General features: G+C 38.1%; 1 long non-coding RNA gene across 1 annotated transcript; it reads right to left on the bottom strand.

Moving 5' to 3' along the window:
* Positions 1-5,876: 5,876 nt before the first annotated feature.
* Positions 5,877-7,211, bottom strand: LOC132622421 (uncharacterized). Its single transcript, XR_009575890.1, has 2 exons — positions 6,372-7,211; positions 5,877-6,185 (listed from the first exon to the last, which is right to left on the bottom strand). It is a non-coding gene; the product is annotated as an uncharacterized LOC132622421 (long non-coding RNA).
* Positions 7,212-16,567: the final 9,356 nt, after the last annotated feature.

Here is a 16,567-nt window from a genome sequence, read left to right as displayed (position 1 = left end):
CCAAATCATCCAAAAAGGCATGATTTGGGGTTTCAGATCATGGTTTCAAAAATTTTAAATAAAAAATTTGACCCATAAGTTTATATTTTGTAAAAGAAGACCCATAAGTTGGTAGATATCTTTAACAATTACTCCCACCAACCGCATTAACTTCCACCATCCTTTATTTATGTCTACCAACCTCATTCCTGTTCATGTTAAATTTTCGTTTTTATTGAAATAAAGTTTGATTAATTGATGTTGTATTTTTTAGAAAGACCTTTTAGTAGCGTATTAATTTTGTTACGAACTATGACTTGCTCATTTGGTAATATTGTATAAGAAAATAAAAATATTTTGATAATTTTCACAACTTGTGGTGTTTTTGTGTCTATAAGAGAAAACACAACTTAAGATATCCAAATTGCATGTTCAACCATGGTTTCAAACCATGTCCAAACGGCTCCTAATATTTGCATTGACTTTTATTTATAGGAGAAGGGCAAAAAGTGTAAGAGCAATGACAAAAACTAAATAAAGTTGCTTCAGGAACATAGTAGTACGAAATCTCTACCATATCAATTTCAGACATAATCATCTAAAATAACTATTTATGGCAGTGTTGTTTTCAATGCGAGTTGCTTTTTTTTATTTATATATTTTAGGAAAACTCAATAAAACATGAAAACATGATAAAATAAAGTATAAATATCATTATACCAATAATAAAAAGTATAATTTATAGCAAAAATACTTTTTAAACAATAAAAATCAAATTTAACGCTCGGGGCATACACCTTTATGCCCGGGACTTACGCTTCTGCGCTCAGGACTTACACCCCAAATTCTAGGGCGTACGCCCTATGGATCTACGCCTTTCAGCTACTCTCCAGAGCGTTTTTGGTACGCTCCACCCCGGGACACGCCCCGAAAACGTCTCTGAAAACACTGGTGACAACATGTATATGAAATGAATCATGGGTCAGAAATTAAATATACTTGATAAAGCCCTAAGCTTTACTCAAAACCAGCACTCTTTGAGCCAAACAGTTGTGCACACACTAATTGAGAGTCCCAATTGTACATTGACTCTTGAAGGGATAGATCCATATCTGCATGTCATATCTCAAGCCTAGGCTCTAAAACCAAAGATGGGCTACTCATACGTATATCGCAAATCACATGCAATTCACGTGTCAGGTGTAAAATCATATATGTAAATTATAATGCATATGAACAATAGCGCATGATTAACAACTAAATATGTAAACTATAGCCGATGATGTTAAACTAGCATGTAGAGATGCCTACAAAAATAATAATTAACTTACTCAAAACATAAGAGATTATTCTTGTTATATCCTCTAAGTACTCTTGTATATTGCCTGGGAGGAGGAAAAGAAAGTCAGGAAAAAGGGAGGAAAAGTTGGGGCTCTATGAGCGGGTTCATCTTTAAAATGTGAAATCAATTGACTGTCTATACGGACTCTTTTTTCAACAGCAAGATACCGCTTGGCCAGGCTTTGAGGATCAAAGTCAAGGTAATTAGGAATGGAAATAAAATTAATAATAAAAAAAAAGGTAAATAGGCATTTAAGATAATTTTTGGTTATTGTGATATTTTATTGATTTTAATTTATATTAAAATGCATGTTGTAATTTTTTTTCTGAACATGCAATTTTATTGATACTAAAAAGAAACTACAATGTCAGTACAAGTAGGTAGTAGTGTTGTACAAACAGGGATTGCTCTAGTTGTCGGTGTGGCAGCACAATCGTTATTGAAAGGAGCTAAAATAAAGAGGGGACGGGTATAAAAGTAGTGAGAATTCTTGGCAGCTGGTCTTGAGAAGGAGCTAAGTGTTGGAAATCTTACGGAAAATACTTTAACATGAACACGTGTAGAAATTTTTCTTCATCACGAATACTTGTAGGAACTTCTTTTACACTTGAGGAAAATGTCTGATCACGAACAATTGTAGAGAATTCTTCGTAGCTTGAAGCATGCCAATGGCACTGCCCTTAAGGATATTTCACCCGATATGGGTGTATCCCCCAGGATTCAACAAGCTCTTCTAGTACAAAACTAGGAGCCATAATCTAACAAAGATTTATCTCATAAGAGCCCAACAATACAAAATGAGAAGAAGTAGTTTTCCCTATGTTTTTTTTTTCTACCAAAAAATGAACCCATAATGTTATATATATATATATAGAGCTAACTTCTAATCTTCCGCTGTATAAACATTTAAGAATAATAAATGTCATAAAAGATCATAAAGGCAATTGGTCAAATGATCAGATTTAATTTATAAAACTGTTTTGCAACGTTAGGAATTCAAGAATAATTATATTCCATAAAGTGTCATCAAGTGACCAAATTAAATACAATAATACCGTTTGGTAATGGCAAATTTATTCAACACGAATTCTGCCATTAAGGCTAATAAAATAGAATCAAGTCTTTTGCATTAAAGTCAACAAGAACATTAAAAATATTCTTTTTATTTTTGAGATATTAAATAGAAAATAATATTTTTCTAAATTAAATAGGGAAAATGACTTACCATCATTGTTAATCTTCTCAATTGACAAAAGTCTCATTCCCCTCGATGTTTCTTTTAGTCTTGTGAATCGGCCAAATTCACCTCAGACTTCACACAATTATAAAAACTATCACATCTCACAATAGCGCTATCAAGAAATTATTTTCTTACACAACTAATGTTGTTTGGCAACCACAATATATACATGTTGGTTTTATTCCAACCTCAATACTCACTAAGAAGTATCCTAACCTCATCACTAGCCAACTTCAAACCATAAACTCATATTTCATTATGGTCTACTTGGTTTATTTTCATATTAACTATTACACCCCACAAAGGGTAAACACATACTCACTAGTGGATTTTGAGATTCACTTAGCATCATTGTATCCTCTCTAGTACATCAAATATTAATTCACTATAACACTTATCCATCAGTTGGTTCTTTTCAAAATCATGTATCGAGAAAAGAAATAGCACCAAAAACAAAAAATTTCAAAAAAAATTTGAATAACAAGACCAACAGAAATATTATCACTTTTAAAACATTCTCTCAAAATAACTCTAGTAAGATATCATGACCCCCATAATTTCAAAATTTCAAAGTAAGGACTTTCATGACTCATAACACCATAACCCCCACATTTTCAAAGTATTTAAAATAGGGGAACAATACTTTCATAACCTCACAAGTAGTATTACTAATTCTCATAAAACATTTCATCTTATAAATAACAAGCTAATAATATAACTCACCTAAATAGCTATACTCACAATATGTCATCATCAATAAATATTTTTAAGAAAACAATAGGAGAAAAATAAGTATCCATACTAAAAGCATTTTTTTTTAAAAAATAGTAAGCACATATAAATCATAATTCCAATACTTATTGTCCACAATTTGGAAACAACCTCATCATCTTCAAATAGAGTATTTACTCCAATGATAACACCAATATTTTTCAAAAGTAGTTTTAAGAAGAGATTTTTTTTTTCCTTATTTTTAGAACTTGAATAGTTCTTGAATCACCAACATAAGTAAATCATTTTTCTTCTTCTTCAACTTGAGTGTAGAACTCAAAATTAACTTTACTTGCACAAATATGATTAGTAGTATCAAAGTCATCTAACACCAAATATTTTACATTAGCCACACGATTCGCTCAAGAAATGACCACAATAAATATATCATCCGCTTAATCAAAATTATTTTTACTAAGCGGAATTATCATTTCTCCGAATCTTCTCTATATTGATGGACATGATGACTTAGTTTGTTTCACACCAAACAATTGTTATTTCCATTATTGGTTTTCAGAATCTATATCACCAATCAATAATAATCGACAATCTCATGATAAGATTCTACTTCACTTCCATATTCAAATATCAAACTAAAATTTTAAACATAACAACAACACAGAGCTTATAACTAACCTTTCAATAGAGCGTAAGCTATTTGTCAAACACATCCTCGCATAGAAGACTCCATTTGAGTTCATATTAGAAAATGTGTGCCAGCAGTATAGTAGCATCAAACTCAATAGTAAAAAAAAAATTTGGTAATTAACTTAATGAATTCTTATCAGTCAGGTTGCCTTAAACAAATGTAATTTATGCACCTCTGCAATGATAAAGAACTAAATGTTTTATGACATCTAGAGACTAAGAGTTCAAATGACTGTATATCTATTACTAGCACTTCTGAAAAGATAAAAACGCTAAATTTTCAGTCAAATATTATTGAACTCAGAGAATAGACAACAACAATGAAGTCCAGTCATGAATGAAGTATCCCAATGTTTTCAGACGCAAAAATAAACCGAACAAGGTTTATACCAACACATTTTTTCTGCATGTTTTATAAGCATTAAGATAACAATATAACTACAAATCCGCACCCAAACATACCTCAATTACGTTGGCAATTTACTGTAACACTAAAGAAAAGAAAACATGTATCCATATATATAGAAATATAAGAAACAGTGCAATATATATATGCGATACATAAAGAAGGTATTAGTTCAATTACGCGTACCTGATACTTAGATATAATGTTACACAAAAACTTGTCAAGTGAAAGATGTTACCGTCCATCAGTAATTAGTATTCTCCGTAAGAACATAGTTGAGAAATATCCATAAGATTGTTGGAAATCTTACGGAAAATACTTCAACACGAACACGTGTAGGAACTTTTCTTCATCACAAACACTTGTAGGAACTTCTTTTACACGTGAGGAAAATGCTTGATCATGAACAATTGTAGAGAATTCTTCGTAGCTTGAGGCATGCCAATGGCACTGTCCTTAAGGATATTTCACCCGGTATGGGTGTATCCCCCAGGATTCAACAAGCTCTTCTAGTACAAAATTAGGAGCCAGAATCTAACAAAGATTTATCTCATAAGAGCCCAACAATACAAAATGAGAAGAAGTAGTTTTCCCTATGTTTTTTTTTCTACCAAAAAATGAACAACAACAACAACAACAATAACAACCCAGTGAAATCCCACAACGTGGGGTCTGGGGAGGATAGAGTGTACGCAGACCTTACTCCTACCAAGGTAGGACGGCTGTTTCCGAAAGACCCTCGGCTCAATAAAAAACATAAAAAGAGGTCAGATAAGGCTAAGGGATTCAAAGCGGTATGGAAATGAAGTAACGCAAGCGACACAGATAACATAGAATAATCAAAGCACAGGAAATAACAGATAATAGCATAAATCAGAGCACAGAAAATTATACTACGATAATGCGACTACTAATAAGACAGGATAATGGGACTACCTACTAGCCTTCTACCCTAATGTGAGTCCTCCAAACCCTCCTATCTAAGGTCATGTCCTCGGTAAGCTGTAACTGCGTCATGTCGTGTCTAATTACCTCTCCCCAATACTTCTTTGGCCTACCCCTACCTCGTCTGAAACCATCCATGGCCAAGCTCTCACACCTCCGCACTAGGGCATCTGTGTCTCTCCTCTTCACATGCCCAAACCATCTCAATCTCGCTTCTCGCATCTTGTCTTCCACCGAGGCCACTCCCACCTTGTCCCAAATATCCTCATTCCTAATCCTGTCACTCCTGGTGTGGCCACACATCCATCTCAACATTCTCATCTCAGCAACTTTCATCTTTTGCACGTGAGAAATCTTAACTGGCCAACACTCCGCCCCATACAACATAGTCGGTCTAACCACCACTTTGTAGAACTTGCCCTTAAGAGCTAACTTCTAATCTTCCGCTGTATAAAGATTTAAGAATAATAAATGCCATAAAAGATCATAAAGGCAATTGGTCAAATGACCAGATTTAATTTATAAAACTGTTTTGCAACGTTAGGAATTCAAGAATAATTATATTCCATAAAGTGTCATCAAGTGACCAAATTAAATACAATAATACCGTTTGGTAATGGCAAATTTATTCAACATGAATTCTGCCATTAAGGCTAATAAAATAGAATCAAGTCTTTTGCATTAAAGTCAACAAGAACATTAAAAATATTCTTTTTATTTTTGAGATATTAAATAGAAAATAATATTTTTCTAACACTAAGTGCAGTCCATGATTTGCCAAGGAGTCAGCAACCATACTGCCCTCCTGGAAGACTTGCGGAGGATCCTGAAGGTCCATCTTCCCGAGCAAGCTCCTACAGTAAAATATAATAGTATGTGAGTAAAGTGGATGTCCATTTTGGATCATAGGCAGCGTACCTACGAATCAGTCTCTAGTTGGAGAGGGAATAAGCCAGATTCTTTTGCTATACAAAGCCCATAGAGAGGGGCAAGGAGTTTAGCTTCAATGACAGTATTGCAACAAAGTGGAGATAAATAACCTAAGATCCAATGACCATGATGGTCCCGGAAGACTCCATCGGTATCAGCATGGAAAGTGTCAGGATCAAAGGCTCTATCCGTATTTAATTTGTAGAAATTGACGTTAGAGGGATGCCATTTAATATATGCAATGTGAAGAGGCAGTGAAGACGAGCGAAAGAACGTGGGAGATAAGAAGCGATATTCGATGAGTGACGAGAGAAGACAAGTGGGTGATAGATGGTTGTGGAGATGGTTAATTTGTTGTTGTTACGATTAAGCCAAGCATGCCAAAGTGTGAAAGGAACTAGTAGATAGGCAGGAACATCAATACCCGTATAAGGGTCCGTGCCCTGAGAAGGTTTACAGTGGTGATGTAAACGAGTAAAAAGATTTGTGGAGGATGTTGGGGCTGCAATATTAAAGTAGCGCCAGACGTTGCAAATGTTAGGGCAAGTGAAGAACAGGTGGTGGATAGTCTTAGCCTCGAGCAAGCAGGAGTGACGATTAGGTTTCAGAGTAATGGTTTTATGGTGTAAACAGGAGGTTGTGGGTAGTCTGTGAAGACAAAAGAGCCAGAGAAACATATTTATTTTATTAGGCAAATTGAGGCGCCAAAGCCAGTCTAGGGTATGCGGGATGGATTCCGAGAACAAAGTGTGTCAATATATAACGAATAAGCCGATTGAGTGGAGAAAAGACAGGTGGAAGTGGGATAACATGCAGGTGTGTCACATTTTTGGGTAGTAGTAGTTGTATGGATGGATAAAATTAAGCGTAAGAGACTGGAAGGTAAGTCGAAGGAGAGAGACGAAGCGACCTAAACATTATTGGCCAGAAGTCAATTGAGTGTGAATTGTGATTCCAAAAACTGTAGGGGACCATGGATAAGGCTGCGTAGAGTCTTGTTGTTAGGAAGCCAAATGTCATGCCAAGCATTGATATGTTGGCCCGTTTCGGATTGCTTTGGTCCCTTGGATAACTAATTGAGAACCTCGCGCGAGGCTTTTCCATATGTAGAATGTACGGGCGTTAATGGGATGTGTGGGTAGAAATGCCCTCGGAATTCCTTGGCTCCGTATCCACACCCCCTTCGCTAAGTGAAAACTATATTACAACATCTTCATTGACCCTTCCAAAATTTCACTCCATTTTTCCACATAACAGGTGACAAAATAAACCTTAAGCACATGTGTGTGTGTGAGGAGGTGAAATGAGTATCAGGCTAATCAAAAAGAGAAACAAGAATTTCGAGGGCATTTTTATCAGTTCCTGTTAACATAAGCCTCTCACATTCCCGCTTGTATCCTGAAGATGTTAACAAAAACAAAAGAAAAGAAAGAAGAGGAATAGAGAAATTGGATTGCAGACGAGTGACGTTCTAAAGCGGGAATTCAACGTAGACGCAAGCGGTTATAGGTAGTTAGCAAAAGGAATACGATGATAATGGGAATTGCCACGTACCCCGTGACTGGTCAGAAGTCAGCCCATTTTTTTCTCCAATAAATAAATAAAAACAACCATTTCACTTTTACTATTTGGCTATTCCTTCCCATTATCGTGCTTGTCATAATCAACACACATATTGCACTTTCACTCTCTATCTATCCCTCGATTCAAGGGGTGGTCGAAGGTAGTAGTTCATTTTTCTCTCTTTTCACCACTTGCCTCATGTCTGTATCCATACCCTCTTCTCAGTGGCGGAGCCACACCCATTGAAGGGTGTTCATATGAACACCCTTCGTCGGAAAAAATTATCGAATGCCTATGTTAAATATAGAATTTTATGGATATATACTAGTAATGAACAACCTTGACATAGAAACGAAGGATACCCTAGCGACTAAGGGTGTGCAAACTATCGCTCACACATCCCCTGTCCTAAAATATGAACACCCTTCGTCGGAATCCTGGCTCCGCCCCTGCCTCTTCTCTGAGTGAAAACTATATTCCACCACCTTCATTGACCCTTCCATAATTTCAGTACTTTTTCCCACATAGAACAGGTAACAAAATAAACCATTAGCAAATGTGTGTGTGTGTGACAGGAGGTGAAATGAGTATCAAGCTAACCAAAATAGGAAAAAAGAATTTCTAGGGCATTTCTGTCAATTTTCGTTAACCCCAAGCTCCTCACATTCCCGCTTATATCATGAAGATGTTAACAAAACAAAAAAATATAAGAAAGAAGAGGGAAAGAAATTGAATCGCTGACGAGTGACGTTCTAGATAATTCTTAATGTATGAATTCAACGTAGACTTAAGTGCTTAGAGGTGGCTGGCAAAAGGAATGCGATGATAGTGGGAATTGCCACGTACCCCGTGACTGAACAAAGGTCAGCCCATTTTTCCTCCAATAAATAAATAAAAATAACCATTTCACTCTTACTATTTGTCTACTCCTTCAAATTATCATGTTTCTATAATCAACACACATATTGGACTTTCACCCTCTCTCTAACCCTCGATTCTAGGAGTGGTCTGAGGTAGTAGTTCATTTCTCTCTCTTTTGACCACTTGTCGGTATCCACACCCTCTTCTCTATGTGAAAACTATATTCCACCACCTTTATTGACCCTTCCACAATTTCACTCCATTTTCCCATATAGAACCGGTAACAAAATAAACCTTAAGCACATGTGTGTACGTGAACAGGTGAAATGAGTATCTGGCTAACCAAAAAGGGAAAAAAGAATTCTGAGGGAATTTCAATAAATTCTCGTTAAGCTCCTCCCATTTCCACTTATATCTTGAAGATGTTAACCAAAACAAAAGTAAAAGAAAAGAAAGAAGAGGAATAGAGAAATTCGATTGCGGACAAGTGACATTCTATATAATTCTAAATGCCTGAATTCAACGTAGACCCAAGCGCTTAGAGGTAGTTGGAAAAAGGAATACGATGATAATGGGAATTGCCACATACCCCGTGAATGGTAATAGGTCAGCCCTATCTTTCTCCAATAAATAAACAGAAACAGCCTTTTCAAACTTACTATTTGGCTATTCCTTCCCATTATCGTGCTTCTCATTATCAACACACATAATTTTCTTTGGGGAGGGACTACGGTTACCCTTTCACTCAAGTCTAGGCACTCCAGGCATAGCTAAGGTAACTGTCTTGGCATGACAGTCTAGAATTGCATAATAAGGATATAACCAACTCATACCCAAGATGACATCAAAATCTACCATGTTTAGAATCACTAAGTCAATCAAGGTGCCATACCCCATAAATGTGACAGTACAAGATCGATAAACTCTACTACAACCACAGAGTCTCCAACTGGAGTAGATACATGTATAGGGGCATCAAGCAAATCACAGATCATATCAAGACCCATAGAGAAATATGTAAACACATAAGAAAATATAGAACTCGAGTCAAATAATACAGAATCCATCTAGTGACAGACTAGGATGTTACCTGTGATGACGGCATCGGAGTCCTCCGCCTCCGACCTACCAGGAAAAGCATAACACTGTTTGTCAGTAGCCTGCGAACCACTACGATCAACCTGCCCTGCCTGAGCTCCCCCCCTGCCGGGCTGATATCCACCTCTACCTGGCTGAAACCAGCCTCTGTTAGGCTAGGTGCCACCTCTACTAGCTATGTGACTGCCATGCCCAGTCTAAGAACGGTTTCCACCATAAGATCCTCCCTCTCTACCTGATGCTGGAGCTCTAGGAGCCTAAAACTGAGCACCCTGGCCACCTTACCTAAATCTGGGATAATTTCTCTTGAAATGCCCCATCTCACCACACTCAAAGCATCCGTTGTCTAGCATTGGACGCTGAACAGAAACTGTCGAAGCTGAATAACGACCAAAATCTAGAGCTCTGGCCTGTGAACCCCTTGGTTGACTGGAATAGTACTGACTGGCCCCTGATGGGCCTCCAAATGAAGCCTATATGGCTGACTAAACAGGGTGTCTCGAATAGACCTGGGAACTCTAGCCCTACTTGGGAACTCTAGCCCTTAGAGAAAGAGCCACTGAAACACCCTTTCGGGCCTTCTTCTTAGTGTACTTATTATAACCATCCTGCCTAACACCTTTGATGGTCTTACCATGATCCACCACTTCCTGAAAGGAAGAACCTGAGGCCGCAAGCTGAAGAGCTGACAACTGAAGAGCAGTGTTCAGCCCTTTCACAAATCTCTTAACTCTTTCCTTCTCAGTAGGCACAAAATGGAGGGCATAGTGAGACAATGAATAGAACCGAGCCTCATAAGCAGCCATCGACGGATTACCCTGTTCAATATTGCTAAACTCATCACGCCTCCGATCTCTCAAGGTATGAGGAACATACTTGTCAAAGAACACCTGATAGAACTGAGTCCATGTCAACGAAGGCAATCTCGCTGGCCTGCACTCCACAAAAGCCCTCCACCATAACTTGGCATCACCCAAGAGCGAGAAGGTCACAAACTCAACACCATACTTCTCCACTGCTCCCATCTTATGGAGCCTCTCGTGACAGTCCCAAGATGAACTCATAAGCATCCTCGGCCTTAATGCCATAAAACTCTAGAGGCTTCATCTTAGTGAACCTCAAAAATAAATCATGCCCATCCCCGGTCATCAAGGGACCTCCCACTGGCCTAGGAAATACCTCCAGTCCTGAAGCCTCATCGAAATGAGGAGCCACAGCTGTAGTATGCTGTAACCTCGGAGCACGAACTCCACCCGGAGCCGGATCACCCGTTCTCACACCCTGAGCACTTGGAACGGTTGGTAACACACCTGCCTCTGTCAACCCATTCAGCAGGTTCAACAGTTGAACCATGACGTTTGACAACACTGAAGGAGCTATAATATCTGGCTGAGCTGGTGTTGTTGCAAACTCTGCTGCCTCATCTGAAATTTCCTAGGGCTCAAGGAACTCAGCACCAGCTTGACCAGCCACAGGAGCCCCGCCCCTGGCTGGTGCTGCTACTCCCCTGCCTCTGCCACGGCCACGGCCCTTGGCCTGGCCTCCACCACTAACTGTGTCCCTGGCGGCCTGCCCTCCACTGCTAGTTGCGGCCCCAGCGGTCGGCGCGGGTACCTCATTTACTGCTACTGTCGCATGAGTCCTCATCATCTGTGTGAGAATAGAAAGAAAAGTCAGATACCAATTTGAATCATCTAGATACTAATTGGAATCAAGTAGCACGAAAGAAAGAAATAATTTGAATTTTCCTAACGTCCCATAGCCTCTTAAAGATAAGTACAGATGTCTCCATACCGATTTACAAGACTCTACTAGACATGTCTGTGTACAACGAGATCGACGGACCTAGTGGTCTGATGCCAACTTTGTCATGACCCAAGTAGCCATGAGTGGCACCCACACAAATCCCCTAGTGGGCGAGCTATCCGCTTAGCCCTTTTTCTTAATCATTTGAACAAATTATAAATCAATGACCCGAAATAATTCATGAATAAGTCTGAATCATTTCCATAAATAAAATAACGGCGGAAGTCTTAACTATTACAACCTTAAAGATCCGAAAGTCATCATACACGGACTCTAAAACATAAAGCGGTCTAATGAATGAAAGAAATTTCTAAAATAATCATAAATGTCTGGAATGAACGTAGACATCCAAATAAGGAAAGATCTTCAGGAGGCATGGCATAGATAGCAGCTCACCCTCGGATCTGATCGGAAACTGGCCTCACACTAGATATGAGGTCTGGAAGATGTCTCTGGAACACAATCTGCACTCAAATAAAAAGTGTAGCAAGGTAGTATTAGTACAAACATTATGTATAGATAGATATCGTAGGCCGACTAAGATTAGTATCATGCATACTTCATAAAATCAACAAGATAGGCAGATCGGCACAACAACACAAAACCAAATAATGTCATTAACAGAAATCAGCCAACACAAGAATAAGATAAGTCCAACCATAACCATCAACGGGAATAATATAAGTCCAATGAAATGCAATGCAACAATGATAGTATCGCAACCGTGTAGACACATGGTAAATGATATTGTTTCCCCAAATGGTCATGACCTGCAGGGACCCATGGTGTCCATGAGCCCATAACTAGACCACATCCTCACCCTTTGTCAAATGTGCCTTTATATAGTTATATCTCTGTAACTGATCACAATATGAATCTCAATGTATTTCCAGTCCAACAGCCAATAAGGAGCATGATCAGTCAATAATATCAATGTTAATGAATTCAAGACACCATGCCATAAGTCATAACAAGACTCAGATAAATTCACTCAACACAACATGAATATGCAACCATCTCAATCAACAAGAAGAGTATATATTGACTCATTCCTTTTCAAAACACAACAATTCCATCTCAAATTTCGGTATATGAAGAAATGACAACAAGCCCACATAATCAGAATTCATACCAACCAAATCATACTTTCTCCTATCAACTTTGTTACATATACAATCAACTAACCAAAGTCTAACTCAACTAAACCGTAACCTACCTCAAAGCCGAACTGGAACAATGCAATTATTCTGCAATAGCTTTCCCCCTTTGCAAAGCTTCAGAACGTTCAAAGTCTAGAAATCATAATGCTAAGTGAGTAAGGAATCATCTACTTAACAACAACAACTTAGGGAAGAAAACCCCACTACTTCTATGTTACACCTCAGAAAAAAAAATTGAGTCCATGAAATAATTCTGCGGGTGAACAGTAGACGCGGAGGAACAGTACCGATGAACAGTAAAAATCAGAGACTAAAAAAACGAAAAAAATCTGATTTTTTTTTCATTTTCTACCCCTCTCTCTCACTCTAAACTCTCTCTAAACCCTCCCAAAACCCTCCTAAAAGCTCTCTAAATCTTTCAAGTTGAACTCCTCCAAATCAAAGCAAGATTTCATCTTAGGAAATTGGAAACTAGTTAGGAAAGGATTATAGTATTTGGTGCTTGATGTGTGGCTGATTATTGAAGCTTGGAGCTAGGATTTTAGTTGAGTTTTCTGGGCAATAAGGTATGTAATATACTCTATTCTTGTTAATTAAGTTATTCATGGGAGAATTTCCTAGTTTAAAGTGAAGGGAATTATGTTATGAAGTCATAGATTAGTTGGTTCATATGGTTGCCTTGGGGGTTGTTTTTTTTATTGGAACTTTGAGAGATTTCTAGGTGCTTATATTGCTATATGAGGTTGTTGATATTGTTGTTGATGTTGTTGATAAGTTGCTGTTCTTGAATTTGGGAGAATAAAGTGTATAAAGATATTGTATACAAAGCGTATACCGGGCTGTTTTGTGCCGATATTTGGGGCTATTTTATGTAATTTTCGTGGTTATTTTGTGACTATATTTTGGAGCTGTTTGGTATAATATTTGTGGCTGTTTTGCGATGATATTTTGGGGACTGTTTTATAGTCGTTATGGACTGTTTTGTGGGCTGGAATATCGGGGGATTGGCTGTAGTTGTTGTTGTTATATTATGGATATACAGAAATAAGGAAGTGTATACAAGCATTGGCATCCGAATGCATGTTGGGCTGTTTTGGGAGTAATCTAAGAATGGATTTAATCCTAGTTTGATATGAAATTGTTGGTATTGTTGTTGTTGGTATTTTGATTGATGTTTGGCTAAGTTGGAATTTCGAGGATTGTTAAGTTTACAGGGGAAATGCTGCCCAATTTTCTCTAGAATTTACGACGCGTTCTTATAGTCGATTAACTAATGTTAATACAAATTCTCCCGTGAAGGTAACGACGTGACATTGGGGGAGAGCAAGTGAACGATAACATAGCTAAACGACAAAGGTATGTGAGGCTAGTCCTTCCTTTCAAATGGCATGAATCCTATAGCATAAGTTCTTTTCCTCTTCATGAGTTCCTATTTTCCGGAAAGCTAGAAGCCTAAGTCCATAAATGTCTATATAAGATAAGAGATATGATATGATGATGCCATATTGATAATGATGCTATTTATTGCTTACACTCACCTTATGTACTAATTCCTTCAAGGTGAGGCAGAATGTCAATAATTGCTCCATAATGAAATCGGGGGTTCACGACCTTACGTCACCCCGATAGAGTATAGTTGATCTTGAGTCTTATGCATGTACTATGATAAGCATATTATTACAAGTATTTTTTATGAGCATGTCATGATCATATTACACCGCGCCTAGTTGGCCGGGCAGTCACCGCCAAGGCGGGCAGCTATACGGATACACCATGACCTTTTGGCATGGGCAGACACCACTAGTGGGCGGCATGAGATGGTACCCCGAACGCGGGAGGCCTGGACGCGGGCTAATGTTATTGATTATTACACCGTTCCGATATGGACGGGCAGCTTGCATATTATGCATATATAAAATTATGATGAGTATGAGTAAGACAGCATGCATTACTTCTTTTATGATTGTCATTCAGATTTAGATGTTTCATATTGATGTTCACATTATATTAACACTGTCTTTCTTTATTATTTATGCCTCTCATACTCAGTACAATGTTCGTACTGACGTCCGTTTTCTTTGGACGCTGTGTTCATGCCCACATGTAGACAGGGAGGTGAGCTTGGTCCAGACCCTTAGTAGCTGTCAGCTGATTGAGAGCACTCCATTGTCCGGAGGTGCTTATGATTCTTCTTTTGGTATATATGCATATTTTGGGCACGACGGAGTCTTGTGTCGTCTATATGTTTAGTATGTCAGTAGAGGCTCGTAGATACGCAGTGTGGGTCAGATGGTCTCACAAGATTACTATGTTATATTTGTATATGATATTTTGATAGCCTAAGGGGCACATGTATATAAAATCATTGGTGTTTTTTTAAATGAAAAATGGTTGTCTTATGATTATGATATTATGAATGATAATGAAATGTAAAATGGGTATGACGAGTGAGGAAAGGAGCGGTGCTCGGTGGTTAGCCCCGGGTACCCGTCGCGGCCCTATTCGGGTCGTGACATTCTACCCTTTTTTCAATGGGTGAACTATCATTAGGAATGAATTCATCCTAAAATCAATCCCAATAATCATGTTATATCATTTCATATGTTCTCTATCCAATTCAACCCCTTTTAATCAATTTTTAGGCTAAAGCTTCCATTTTTATTGGGACCCTAAGTTTCAATCAACAATTTCCACAATTAATAATCAAATTCTCATCCTAGGAAGTGATAATCTATACTACTAGATGATTAAACAAGAATAAAATCAACAACCCATTCATTATTCAAGGGTTTCATAAATTCTAGGGTTCTAACCTTTCAATTCACCATTAAAGAACTTTAGATGATGTAGGGACTTAAGACTATTATGGAATGAATGAAGATAAAGGTTGAGACTTACCTTGATGAAGAGTGGTGCCCTAGCCTTAAAAAAACCGCCTTACTATTTCTTCAGAACTGTTTTTGGTGTTATGTGGGGAATGGGTTCGAAATATGGAATATAAAGCATAGTTTTGCCTGCAGCGGTCGACGCTCGCTGCGGTGGTCCCGCTATAGCGGGAATGGTACCGCTATGGCGAACCTCATTTATTTCCCTCATTTTCGTGGCGATGACCCTCACCCCACTATGGCGGACATGCTACAACGATAATACCACCGCTGCAGTGGTCCAAATCGACCAGTGATCTTTGATTTTTCACCCAAAATCCCAACACCAATCTGAGGCCCTCACGACGCAAACCAAACATGCACATATACATAAAATCACTCTACGGACTCACCCGTGGCCTCGAAATTTCCAGCGGAGGTCAAATTTACCAAGTCACCCCCCAAATGAACATACAACAACTTTCAAGCGCAACAACAAACAAATCATGTTTCAGTTTTTAGACTTCTAACTCTTTGAGTTCTCATTAATCTCATTTCTATTCTCGGGAAGGCACTAACAAGGGTAAAATGGTCAAAGCCCCCATCACGACCTACATACAACAAGTTTCAAACAATGCGCAACAACAAACAAATCATGTTTCAGTTTTGAGACACACTTTGAGTTCTCATTAAGCTCATTTCTATTCTCGGGAAGGCACTAACAAGGGTAAAATGGTCAAAGACCCCATAACGACCTAGCGGGTCGTTACACCAAAATAGGAAAACAGAATTCTTTGGACATTTCTGTCAATTCTCGTTAACCCCAAGCTTCTCACATTCTCACTTATATCTTGAAGATGTTAACAAAACAAAACAAAACAAAACAAAACAAAAAAGGAATAGAGAAATTAGATTGCTGACGAGTGGCGTCCTAGATAATTCTGAATGTGTGAA

Source organism: Lycium barbarum, chromosome 12 (assembly GCF_019175385.1).
Source record: "Lycium barbarum isolate Lr01 chromosome 12, ASM1917538v2, whole genome shotgun sequence".
Lineage (NCBI taxonomy): Eukaryota > Viridiplantae > Streptophyta > Magnoliopsida > Solanales > Solanaceae > Lycium > Lycium barbarum.
Note: the sequence above shows the minus strand (reverse complement) of the source record. Positions and strands in the feature narration are given on the sequence as shown.